The following is a 14,006-nucleotide window of genomic DNA, read 5'->3' on the forward strand; positions in this document are numbered from 1 at the left end:
ACTCACGCTCTGTCTGAAATCGCATGCTTGTAGGAATACGTTGGGTTTAAAACTTATATGACCGTTAAAAAAGTATGTTCTTTATGCATGAAATTCGGAAGCCATGTTGTCACTATAAGGTGACCTAAGGCTCCAGTTGCGTTGCTTCACTGCCATTTACAAATCCAATCCTGTGACCTCATGGGATAGTAAAGTGTTGAATGCACACTTCAAAGTCACGGTGGAAGTAGTAAGTCATCCAGGTACCTTCCTGTCTTACGAATACTACGTAATCAGACATGTAAGTGGGAACGTTTGAAAGGCATTGCAGGCATCCCCAGGTGAAAAAAAAGTACACTTCTATAATGTACTTAAAATGCTCTATTTTCACTCACTAATTTTGTACTTAATATACTAAAAATTCTTCTTTAGTACTTCTTAAGATAATCTTAAGAACATCTAGTGTACTCAACTGTGCTATTTTGAGACACCATGAAATATGAAGAAGTACTAAAGAAGAATTTTTAGTATATGAAGTACAAAATTAGTGCACGAAAATAGAGCACTTTATTGGATTGGTCTATTGGAACGCTCCCGTGTGTATCTGTGTATGCGCTCATTGAGGAGCAACATTGCTGTCTATTTACAACATGTTTTTGAAGCGTTGATCACTGTATCCAATCACAGACAGCTATCGAAGTCGGTACTTTTGACAACACTAATCAGACACACTACCTGCTAGCGTACTGTTTTCCGCATACTATGCAGTAGGGACGTATTCCATTTTGGACGCAGCATCACCATCCAGCAAAGTTTATTTCCAACCTGCTTCAGCACAACTGCCTGTGATTTGGGGTTCGTTTGATTAGGGTTGAAGACCTCTGACCTACATCATGACTTTAAGTCGCCTATTCATTGTTTTTGACAAAGAAAATTCACAGAAATACACAGAATTCATTCATTTCCAATGGAGAATCACGAAAAAACAGTATACGACTCTCCAGCTGGCTGTTACGTATTCAATTCAAACCTATTAGCGCAAAGTGAAAACTCAGTAATTATTTGTTTGAGGGGCCATTTACACAACACCATTTTCAACTAAAAATGTAAAACTTTTTTTGCATTTTGGTTGTTCATTTACATGACAATGGCATTTTGGGGGACTGAAAATTCAAATGTTCGAAAAGGTTTAAAAGTACAAGTTTTTGAAAATGATACCATTACTGTCCCAGTGTAAACTACAAAAATGCAAATTTGTGAAAATGTTGATATCATGTGCATGCATATTACTTGTTCAGTCTATAGGTGCGTAGTGTTTCTTTACAAAGTGACATCGCCAACTACTGGCCAGGCAGCAGAATACAGCGTTTCTATTTGTTTTTGCTGATCCATGTGAACAGGGATGGTTTTGACAAAGTTGGCGTCTGTACGTGAAAAACTTTTCACGTACACTTGTGTAAGCATATCCTAAGTTCCTTAACATCTTAACATTCAAAAAGATTGATACTTTTGTAGAAAAGACCTTTCTAGCGTACCGTTTTATATGATCGGGTCTCTGCTGATTTGACGTCAGCAGGTGATGAAGACTGACATGGGGCTGGACTAATAACCACTATCTAAGAAGGTGAAGGTAAAAAGAAGAAGAAAAACACACACACACACAGCACTATAGGATGTAACAGTCTGTTGGTCTCTTTACTTCATTATATCTTGTCAGCTCTTCAACATTTTCTCTCTTTATTGTCCCTTTCTTTCATTCATTGTCTTTCTATCTGCTCCTGTTTTTATTCTCTAAATTATTCTTTCTTTGTATTTACTCGTTTTACATTTTCTCTCATCCTCTCGCTCTCCTCTTTCTCTCTCTGGATCAGAGAGCATGTGTTAATTAAACACTCTTTCAGATCATTCGCTGTCTAAAGTGGCTCCAGAGGCAGAAGCCATTAAGTAGAAAGCCCCGCTATCTGCATCTCCCACATTTATTAAAGTGAAATTCATCCTGTAATTACCCGCCTCTGCGTTGCCCCACGTTTGCCACTCACCTCCACCATCAACACCTGCTCAACGCGACACCTTGTGCTATTTCCCATCATGCCACAGGGCCAATTAGACCTTGCGGACCCTGCAAGCAGCTGAGAGCTGGCTAATTATGTTAATACAAAAAAAATCATTGCACTGATAAAGGATCATTATGTAAAAATAACAGCTAATGAAACATTACCTTTTTATTTGGATTAAAACAGTTAGAGGCACAATGGAGTAATGATAGTGGTTGGCAAGGAAGGATTTCTTTCCCATTTCTTTAGAATTTCAGCTTTTTCACTTGATCTGTTTAAGAGTTTAGGTTGATGAGAGACAATGCGGAGCAACAATGTGCTGTCCATTTACATCGCATACTGTCTGAGTAGGTACTACATTTGATTTTGAACTTACGTTGCGATCGTTAAAAAATTATGTTCTATATAGTATGAATATGGGTTGTATGAATGTTATCTAGACATACTACATCCGCCATGTTCACATTATCATGTGACCTAGCAGCGTCAGTTATGTCGCTTCACTGACATTAATAAATCCCCTGCCGTGGCCTCATGGGATAGTAAAGTGTCCATCGAATGCACACTTCAGAATCTCAGCAGAAAAGTAGTAGGTCCTGGGTACTTTTCATCTAATGTTTTTTGAATACTATTCGGACATACCGCTTAGTTGGCATGCTGTTTTTTGCATACTATATAGTAGGGAAGTATTCGATTTTGGATGTAGCTACTGAGATACCACTAACAGGATAGTTCACCCTGAAAATGAAAAGTCTGTTCTAAAAATTCTATTATTTACTTACCCTTACATATGCATTGCCTTTTTCAGAGTGTCTATTTACACTAGGTGCAAATAGCATCCTATGTTAGCAAACGCGATTTACACTAGCTCCGCCCACCAATGTCTATTTTTAAAAAATATGTGCAGAATTCAACATCTTTAGTGGTGCAGCAGTAACGAGTAAGTCTCGCAGATCTGGCTTTTAACACGAACGACGTGGGTTCAAATCTACCTTTTGCCGAGCTCGCATTTATTTTCAATAAAAATTAATATAATGTTCTAAAAGTGGAAATAAACTGTGGACTTAATTAATAATATTAAAAGTGTTTAATAGTGTTTAATAATATTAAAAGGGTAGGTGTAGAGAGGGTTTTTATTCTCCCAATAAGGCAGAATCCATTTAATAATTTTAATAAATATAGTCATTTACACTCTATGATATTAGTGCATTCTGTAATTGTACAAAAATACTGAGGTGCAAATAGTATCTGCTAATATCAAGATAGCATCTAATTACTATTTACTCAGTGGTGGATAATACTCGAAACCCATACTTGAGTAAAAGTATACATATCTTACCAGAAAACGACTTTGGTAGAAGTTAAAGTCACTGTTTATAATATTACTTGAGTAAAATTTTTGGTCCCACTTTATATTAAGTGGCCTTAACTACTATGTACTTGCATCAAAAAATAAGTACAGTGTACTTACTGGGTTCATATTGAATTGCAAAACACTTTTGCAGCTATTGAGGTGGATACGGGTAAGGTTAGGGACAGGTTTGGTGGTATGGGTAGGTGTAGGGTAGGCTAAGGTGTAAGGGATGGGTCAGCAGTGTAATAATAAATGTAATTACAGAAATGAATTACAGATGTAATTAAATGCAGGTGTTTTTAAAATATAAGTACAATGTAAAAACATGGATGTACACAATAAGTGCATTGTATCAAATGATTAATTTAAATGTAAGTACACAGTAGTCAAGGCCACTTAATATAAAGTGGGACCAAATTTTTAAAGTATGTGATATTTTTTTGTACTTAAGCATGAAAAGTATTTTTTTGATATTAAACGTACTAAAGTATTGAAAGTAAAAGTACAAGTAAATATAAAATACAAAAGAAGCTAAAAAAAATAAAAAATAAAAAATTGTTCTATACACAGTTTGAGCTGCAAGATTGTGTCCAGTTTTAACTGATTTTGTTTTCTTTGAATTAAAAAAATGGCAAAATGTTTATTGTCATTTTTAATATAAAAAAATACTAATATATTAATTACACATCGATCGTTCATGTTAATTCATAGTGCATTATAACTAATGTAAGAGACAACTTTAAAATGTTAATGTAAATGTTGAAATTAACAACAATACTTTTATTAATCTTATTTAATGTTACAAATGGACTCTTATTGTAAAGTGTAACCATTTCATTTTACAAAGGCAGCATATATCTATTATATGTATACTTTCACATATTATTTGGCTCTATTTTAGAAAACTTGATGATTTTTTAATATGTATCGATATATGTGTTACAGCAGCCTCACGTCACGTGTCAAAACAAACTCTATGAGGCAATGATAGTTTTTATTTTTCATCTAGAGGCCGCTCTCGTACTGTATAATGCATAGACTGTAAAAAAAAAAGCAAATTAAAATATGTTTATTATTCACAATATGGAAAGAGGAAATAAAATATAGTTTGTTAGGAGCATGACTCAAACATGCCATTAATGGGCTTATTTAAGTCCTCTTTTATTTTTTACATTTTTTTATCCATTCCGCATCTCCCACACATGTGTGTTTTAGCAAAGCAGTCTGTGTTGCAAGTTGGTGAACAAAGATACTTGCCAGGTCACTACTCCGCTTTATTAATTTGTCCAGTGTAAAACCGCCACACTAATGTGGCTTTTTGTTAATGACTGTCCTACTACAGGATTTAACACAGAGTAACTGTTCAATACCAGTTACAAAAGACACTGTAACAGTCTGTCACAGGCAATTATAGTTGCATTTTTCATTAAAGGTGCCGAAGAACATGTTTTCAAAAGATGTAATATAAGTCTAAGGTGTCCCCTGAATGTGTCTGTGAAGTTTCAGCTCAAAATACCACATAGTTTTTTTTTATTATTAATTTTTTTAACTGCCTATCATTACAAATGCACCGATTCAGGGTACGCGGCCCCTTTAAATCTCGTGCTCTCCGCCCCCGGAGCTAGCGCTTGCCTTAAACACCATAACAACAAAGTTCACACAGCTAATATAACCCTCAAAATGGATCTTTACAAAGTGTTCGTCATGCAGCATGTCTAATCGCGTAAGTATAGTATTTATTTGGATGTTTACATTGATTCTGAATGAGTTTTATAGTGCTCCGTGGCTAAAGCTAACATTACACACTGTTGGAGAGATTTATAAGGAATGAAGTTGTGTTCATGAATTATACAGACTGCAAGTGTTTAAAAAATGAAAATAACGACAGTCTTGTCTCCGTGAATACGGTAAGAAACGATGGTAACTTTAACCACATTTAACAGTACATTAACATCATGCTAACGAAACATTTGGAAAGACAGTTTACAAATATCACTAAAAATATCATGATATCATGGATCATGTCAGTTATTATTGCTCCATCTGCTATTTTTCGCTGTTGTTCTTGCTTGCTTACCTAGTCTGATGATTCAGCTGTGCACAGATCCAGACGTTAATACTGGCTGCCCTTGTCTAATGCCTTGAACATGAGCTGGCATATGAAAATATTGGGGGCGTACATATTAATGATCCCGACTGTTACAGTCGGTGTTATGTTGAGATTCGCCTGTTCCTCAGAGGTCATTTAAACAAATGAGATTTATTTAAGAAGGAGGAAACAATGGAGTTTGAGACTCACTGTATGTCATTTCCATGTACTGAACTCTTGTTATTCAACTATGGCGAGGTAAATTAAATTTTTTAATCTAGAGCACCTTTAATAAATTTAAATTATCCTTTGACTATGTTCTGGCCTGCCATCTAGTGGCCCGATGCCAGACTTAATTGCCGCCCCCTGCTTTATAGCCTGGTACCCTGTTGAAAAAAACAGCATAAACCAGGACCAGCACTTGACCAGCATAATCCAGCTCAAACCAGCATACCAGCTTCAAAACCTACCTTACCAGCATATGCTGTTTTTTTCAACAGGGTGGACTTGGCACGAGGCAGCCATTGTAAGTCCACAAGACTGAAAGTGCATAGAAGTGTGCCATTTTGGCTGAAACCCAAATTCGTTTATCATTTAGAAAAGTCACTTGGCTTTCAAGTTGTATTTAGTCTGCGGGCAAATGTTGTGTTTATGACACATGTTTGTCTTGAAATCTTTACCTGACTGATACTGATCCACTTACTCCTTCCTCAATGGCGGTTCCGTACCACTCTAGTGTAAGTATCTTCTGTCAATTTGGTGTTTGTCAAAGTTCAAACAAACAGTATAGAACCCAAGAGTCGAAACTCTGATGCTTTTTGGGTAACAGCCACTAGGTGGCGCTTTGGTAGCGCGGCAGCCATTTTGGGGTGAAAATGCCAACTGGACAATAGAATCCGTCACATCTAATGCACCAAAAATCGGCAAATCTCACAGCCAAATCAGAAACGCAGAACATTTCTCAAATTCAGTAAATTTTATGACACCTACAGTAAATATATAGGCCTATTGTCGTAGCCTATATATGTTTTATGTTATCACTTGTGGAATTTCAACCATTACACATGATGTAACGTAGTTAGCTTACTTTATTGAGTATTTCCATTATATGCAACTTTACATATTTACTATTAATACGAAATTAATACATTAAAAACTAATAAAGTTAAGATCATCATGTTTAGCATGATCCAGAGGATTAAACTGCAGTAAATTACTCCATTATGTCCATACGTTTTAATCCCCTGGATCAAACATAATGATCTTATAGAACATGATGCATTGCTGTGTCGGTTAATTCTTGTATAATTGCCACTTTTGGACACAGTGGCTCTGGTTTTTTTTTTTTGTTTTTTTGTTCACATAGTCTTGCTTTAATGGACATTAATATAAGACAACACTGCAAAAACAGTTTACTGTCAAGCTGTTATATATATTGTCCAACATTCCCAATTTTTCTGATGCATGTCCTTAATTTAATTTCATATGTTGGTATTAATTCAGTGTTTATAATGCTAATACTCGAACTTCAAAGAATTTTAACCCAAACTGACTGGGTTTCTGGAGAGCAAAGATTTTGTGAAAAAAGTGGAAGACTTAAACACAAAGTGTGTAAAATAAACTGTTAAAAGTATTTGATGATCACTGGTGATAGTATTTTATTCTGTGTTGTCATCATTCAGGTTGGATTTCAGCTTTAAAGTACTTTTTTTCACCCCAAAATGGCGAAGTGTAGGGCTGATGCTGGGCGCCGGTGTTGCAATGGAACGTTCTATTGAGTTTCACTTGTCAGTATAAGTTCTTTGGTTCAAATCTAACAGACCATAAGCTGGAGCAACTTTTTACAGATATGACGAGTCATGCACAGACGAGAGACGTACAGTATGTATGCAATTTCCCGTGAAAACCATCCCGTCATGTCTAAAATATTAATAAACTTACCATAGTGAATCAGGGTAAGACAAAAACACGTTTTGGAAGAATTCAAGCATTGATTATGTTGACATTGAATTTTGTTAATTTTGAACAAAAAAAGGTTATGCTGTTTAATAGTTGCTCATATTAAATTGTCGAAAAATGTTCATTGTCAACTTTTCTACATTTGATAGTTCAAACAACTTTTAAAAATAGGCTACAGTTTATAATTTGTTTAAATTCCTATTCAGAGAAATATCTTAGCCTTTTTAGCTTTAGACATGTCACTCAAAGTACTGTTAAAAGACATGCTCCATGAGTAACAAACAAAGACTCCCTCATATAGCCCAAAAATAGAGAGATGCTGAAAAGAAGGAACTGTTTAGGATAGTAAGATTCCCCTTCGAGAAGATACTGTGTAACTTCTGTAACATGCTTTTTGTTTGAAAGGTGTGCCACTATGCAGGGTGCCTGTTAGAAGAACTGGTGTCCTTGTGCTAATTAGTAAACTAGGAAGCTCCCAAGTCCTGTTCATGAATGCTCTTTCTGCAAGCGCATCTTTCTCTAGGCGCAGTCAAGCGTGTACAATTATCCACCTGCTGCTCGCAGACGGCACATTTTTTTGTCAGCCATCTCCTTTGCAACAAAGTTCTTTCTCTAAACATTTGCGGTTCATGCCCTCGCGGCTTCTTTAATCTAAGGTCTCATTTGCTGAATAGACTGGAGCTTCATCATTATGCCTTTTAGCTCTGTAATAAAGAGCGGCATTGTTAAATTCGGTGTCAATCGAACTTTTAAAAGTAATTTTAACATGTTAAAAAGAACTATGTATCAAACGCAAATGCAAATGCAATCATAAAATGCAACTATATATGCTTTTTTTTTGTTTTGGAGAGCTGTGCACAGTTACCCAACCCCCACAAAATAAGAAAAAGAATAGTCCTATTCTACTGTTCCCTTTTAAATGAATTCAAACTCTTTCTTCGCCTTTCTCTCTGGTCCTGCCTGCTCTTTGAAACTCAAACCTTGTTGATGGTAACATAACAACCGCCTCCGCAATGCCCTATGACCTCAGCCTCTTTGCACTTCCTGTGCCCAGCTCTCTGATGGGAGGGATCTGTTGTTGCACCTGCGGTTGGGCAGGTGACAGAGGAATTCTGGGAGAAATGGAGCCTTAGAAACACAGCAGCTTCTCTCTGACACGAAGGTTAAAGCCATTGAGAGCAGCAAAGATTAGACGCTCTTTGTACCCATCAGCGTTAAACAAATTAATCTATTGCTGCTCAGCTGACTGTAAAATCTCTAGATTTACTGTTTCAAGGCCTAAGCCACAGGGTCAACCCATGCTGCCTTTCCCACAATGTCTAAAACACATATTAGAAAGCCTTTACAAAGTTTTTGTCTGCTTTTTAGGAGTAAGTATATAAAAAGAGCTTATGTGTGTGGGTATTAAAGGAGGATTCATTTCCCCCCAAAACACTTTTTTAAAAGAGGTACTCTACAATCAATCAATCAATACATAACAAACAACAGAACAGTAGTGTTCCAACTTTAAAAGCTGCAGTGCTGTTTTACAGAATAGAACAGAATAGTCAAAATATATATTATTTTTTATATAGTTGATTATGAAGCCGTTTTTCGGATTCAGCAAATAGAGGTTTGTAAAAGTAGCAAGAGAGCAGTATAAAGAGAACCAATGAGCGTCATGGTCCGGGTCAAATCGTGTCAACTCGAGTTAAGCACAGACGAGCGCACAGAAACTGACCCACGTGTTCTTTGAGCTCTGGCTTTTTATTCAAAGCTCTTTAAAAAGTCTTTATTTATTTGTTAAAAAGTAAATAAACTTTTAAATAAACCTGGTATTAATATTATTATTAATATTAGATTATTATTTACATTTTTGGCGAAAGCGACAGTTCTGCCTTACATTACATTTTTATCTGGTTTGTTAAAGGATTAGTCCACATTCACATAAAAATTTCCTGATAATTTACTCACCCCCATGTCATCCAAGATGTTCATGTCTTTCTTTTTTCAGTCGAAAAGAAATTAAGCCAGAAAAAGTTTACGCCGTATGTCCTACGCCTTCCCTATTCAACTTATGGATCGAACGCGGCACCAGTTTCGTTTTTTCTGTAAGTTGAATAGGGAAGGCGTAGGACATACAGTGTAATCTTTTTGAAGAATACGGAAAGCAGAAGCACGTGCAAAGTGATCATTTGTGCTTATAAAGCATATACAGTTGTATTTTTTTTTTTAAATGACCGATCGTTTCACTAGATAAGACTCTTATTCCTTGTCTGGTATCGTTTAAAGCCCTTTGAAGCTGCACTGAAACTGTAATTTTGACCTTCAACCGTTTGGAGGCCACTAAGGAGAAAAATCCTGGAATGTTTTCATCAAAAACCTTAATTTCTTTTCGACTGAAGAAAGAAAGACATGAACATCTTGGATGACATGGGGGTGAGTAAATTATCAGGAAAGTTTTATTTAAAAGTGGACTAATCCTTTAAAACTACAAGAAACTCGAAACTTTTAATTAACCTACACTTTTTTGCTTTATTGAAATGCGCAGTTTCATCCATAATAATACGCTATATCTACTCCATAAAATTTTGGCAACAGATTAAAAGCAATATTATTAATTAAATTCAACACATAGAATTGAATCAGAATTAATCAAATTAATTCCTTAGATGTCAACCATTTAAAATGAGTAAAATTTAAGTAAAATTTAAAGGTGCCCTAGAATTAAAAATTGAATTTACCTTGGCATAGTTGAATAACAAGAGTTCAGTACATGGAAATGACATACAGTGAGTCTCAAACTCCATTGTTTCCTCCTTATATAAATCTCATTTGTTTAAAAGACCTCCGAAGAACAGGTGAATCTCAACATAACACAGACTGTTACGTAACAGTCGGGATCATTAATATGTATGACCCCAATATTTGCATATGCCAGCCCATGTTCAAGGCATTAGACAAGGGCAGGCATTAACGTCTGGATCTGTGCACAGCTGAATCATCAGACTAAGTAAGCAAGCAAGAACAATAGCGAAAAATGGCAGATGGAGCAATAATAACTGACATGATCCATGATTACATAATATTTTTAGTGATATTTGTAAAATGTCTTTCTAAATGTTTCGTTAGCATTTTGCTAATGTACTGTTAAATATGGTTACATTTACCATCGTTTCTTACTGTATTCACGGAGACAAGACTGTCGTTATTTTCATTTTTTAAACACTTGCAGTCTGTATAATTCATAAACACAACTTCATTCTTTATAAATCTCTCCAACAGTGTGTAATGTTAGCTTTAGCCACGGAGCACTATCAAACTCATTCAGAATCAAATGTAAACATCCAAATAAATACCATACTTACGCGATTAGACATGCTGCATGACGAACACTTTGTAAAGATCCATTTTGAGGGTTATATTAGCTGTGTGTACTTTGTTTATGTTGTTTATGCCAAGCACAAGCTCCGGGGGCGGGGAGCACGAGAATTGAAAGGGGTCGCAACCTGAATCGGCGCATATTTAATGATGCCCCAAAATAGGCAGTTAAAAAAATCTATGAGGTATTTTGAACTGAAACTTCACATACACATTCAGGGGACACCTTAGACTTATATTACATCTTTTGAAAACACGTTCTACGGCACCTTTAAATAAAAATAACTGAATAACAGACGTCAAAGATGAATTAAGAACTCTTTATTTTTTATTGCGAACTTTGAAGACACACGATTATAACAAGCAGAATCCCTGAAGCAAAGAGAAACACAAGAATTAACAGAGGTTTAGATGTTGATGGTGATTTTATTGAAAACATCACTATTATGGTGATCAGTGTTTCGTTTAGTTGGCCGGTTTGACTCTTTGCTTTTTATGTCAGTTTGTGGGTTTTTGTAATGGTGTTTGCTAATTTTATACATTTTAAATGGTTGACTTTTAGAGGTTCATTTGATTAATTCTAACTAAATTTTTATATGTTCAATTTAATTAATAATATTGCTTGTAATCTGTTGCTACAATTTTATTGAATAGATAGAGCGTATTACTTTTTACAGGGCATATTGAAAACACCCGCCTGTGTAATGCACTGCACAACACAAGTAGCCTAAAAATACTATAGTCTAATAATTTATAGTAAATACTATAGTGTTTTTGAACCATACTATAGTAAAGTAATTGAATTAATTTGTTGTGGTAATTCTATTTGCTGTGGTAATATAACAACTATAGTAATATAAACAAATTACTTTACCCAATACTGTACTAAGTTTTCTACAACTTTAGGGTATATTATACTACAATATACACTGTAGTAAAAACTAAAGTATACTACAGTATTTATTACAGTTTATCAGTTCACTCCTACTACAGTAGGGGAGAGTGGGGTAAGATGAGCCAGTGGGTAAGTTGTTCCACCCCCTGTATCTTGGCAACGGTACCATTTTCTTGTCATGTGACCATTTATTTTAGAACCACCCGTCATTTCTGCCAGACTGTGAAAAGGAGAAGCATGTGAGGACTGGAAGTCGCTTATTTACTTTTGGCTCATCAAAGTAAAATTTTAACATAACAGATATAATGGCTGTTTCATCAAAGCAAATTTGTCCAGGTCTAAAACTATTTATGATGCATATTGGTGATTTAGCAACGTATAAAATCATGCAAGTCATTTAGCTAAATATTATTCTGAATTGGTAAGCTAGCTAGCTTTTCCTAAAATGGCAGCTATGGGGCAAAGTGAGCCAAATGCTGTGGGGTAAATTGAGCCAGCGTTACCCCACCATACGGCAATGAATTTAAGTTAAGTCTGAAGTATAAACTGGTGTTATTTCAATGTAATATTACGCAACTGGTTTAGTTTATCTTTATTTTCGAGTTTATTTGATAGCAACAGTTTACAAGTACACCAAATCCTTCTCTGATACGAACCAGAGGATGTTTAATCAAATATATCTTCCCACCTGTAGTCTCTTATGGCCTAACATGGTCTACCATGTCAAGAAGCTTTTGACTAAAATGTTTATTAGTTTCAGTGACATTTATTCATTCTTATTTAGTTTTTATTTATTTTTCCTCAACAAACTGTCCGTTTAGTCTGTGTATGGGAAGGTTACAACTTTGATGTTCAACATATTGTTTCAGAAATGCAAACAATTAAAGATACTGAAATCTCAGCTTCATTTGGTTGGTTTCATGTTGTTTAATTTAGCTTTATAAAAAAAGAAATATTTGTAAAATATTTTTACAAAGAATATTTGTAAAAGGAAATTTGATTATTAAATTTGTTTTTAAAATAGGTACATTATTTTTAAAATTCCACATGGGTTTGATTCAGATTCAGTTAGATGGTCAGTTTACACCCGCCTACTGACTCGGCTCAACTTACCCCATAACCTGGGGTAAATTGAGCCAGAGGAACACTTCTTATAAGAAGCCATATTTTTAGAACCCTTTGTCATAGATGTATTCTGATCATTTAAAGGGATAGTTCACCCAAAAATGAAAATTTGATGTTTATCTGACAACGGCAGTGATGTCTGACACTCATTGAAGTATATGTGCGAGACATCAGTTCCGCTGTCAGAGCGCGATCAGACCTCACTAAGCGAGTGCTGAACGCATTTGGACATAGTGGTGTTTTGGAGGTAAAAAATGATATAAATACTGTTTCTCACACAAACCGATCTTTTCGTGTCTTAGGACATCAATGTGTCATCACAAGCCGCAGGGTTTAATTTGGATTTGTCTATGCAAGTTTTTTCCGACTCTTATTGATTGAGTACCCATTCACTCCCATTATTTGACTGACAGACGGCAACGATTGGAGTTAAAAATCATCATTTGTGTTCTACTGAAAAAACAAAGTCACCTACATCTTGGATGCGCTGGGGGTAAGCAAATAAACATCAAATTTTCATTTTTGGGTGAACTATTCCTTTAACCCTCTACCGCATGGTGCTGCCATATGGAAACATTTGTGCTCGTTTCCTAGCCACTGTCTCTTGAAGAGAACATTCTTGGGTTTTTTTTGTTGGTAAGAGATGACCTTATTTTAGCCAATGATGTGCTTTGGTTAAGTCACATATCATGCATTTTTTTTTCTGTGGCGCGATTTCTGACAGACTGCCGTCTCTTGTCGGTAGTTGCTGAAAGCAAACTAAAACATCAGTAACAAACAAGCACCCGCCCATGTCACATTAAAAAAAAAAAAATTTAATATCATCTCAGGTAAGTTATGATGACATATTCACTACTCAAAAAAAGTTTTTATGAAATTAGTTTTTGGTAAATCGATAAAATGTCTGTGTTGCCATATGGCATGTATTGTTAGAGTGAAGTACACCAAATGTGGTGTACCTGTGCCTCACCTCTGAAAAACTCTAAAAAAACTGCTTTTTGAAGTTTCGTAGAGAAAAAAGGTGAAAGTTTCAAGGATTATGGGGGCTCATGTTCATAACCTTCCTTTCATAAGATTGCATAATGTTGAATTTTCATGAACTGCAATGTTTTTGGTTTTATGTCAGTGTTTTATGATACATGATGAACAGTATTAGATTTGTTTTTAACTGTCTAAATTTGCAATTTAAGT

This window comes from Chanodichthys erythropterus, chromosome 13, assembly GCF_024489055.1.
Source record: "Chanodichthys erythropterus isolate Z2021 chromosome 13, ASM2448905v1, whole genome shotgun sequence".
Lineage (NCBI taxonomy): Eukaryota > Metazoa > Chordata > Actinopteri > Cypriniformes > Xenocyprididae > Chanodichthys > Chanodichthys erythropterus.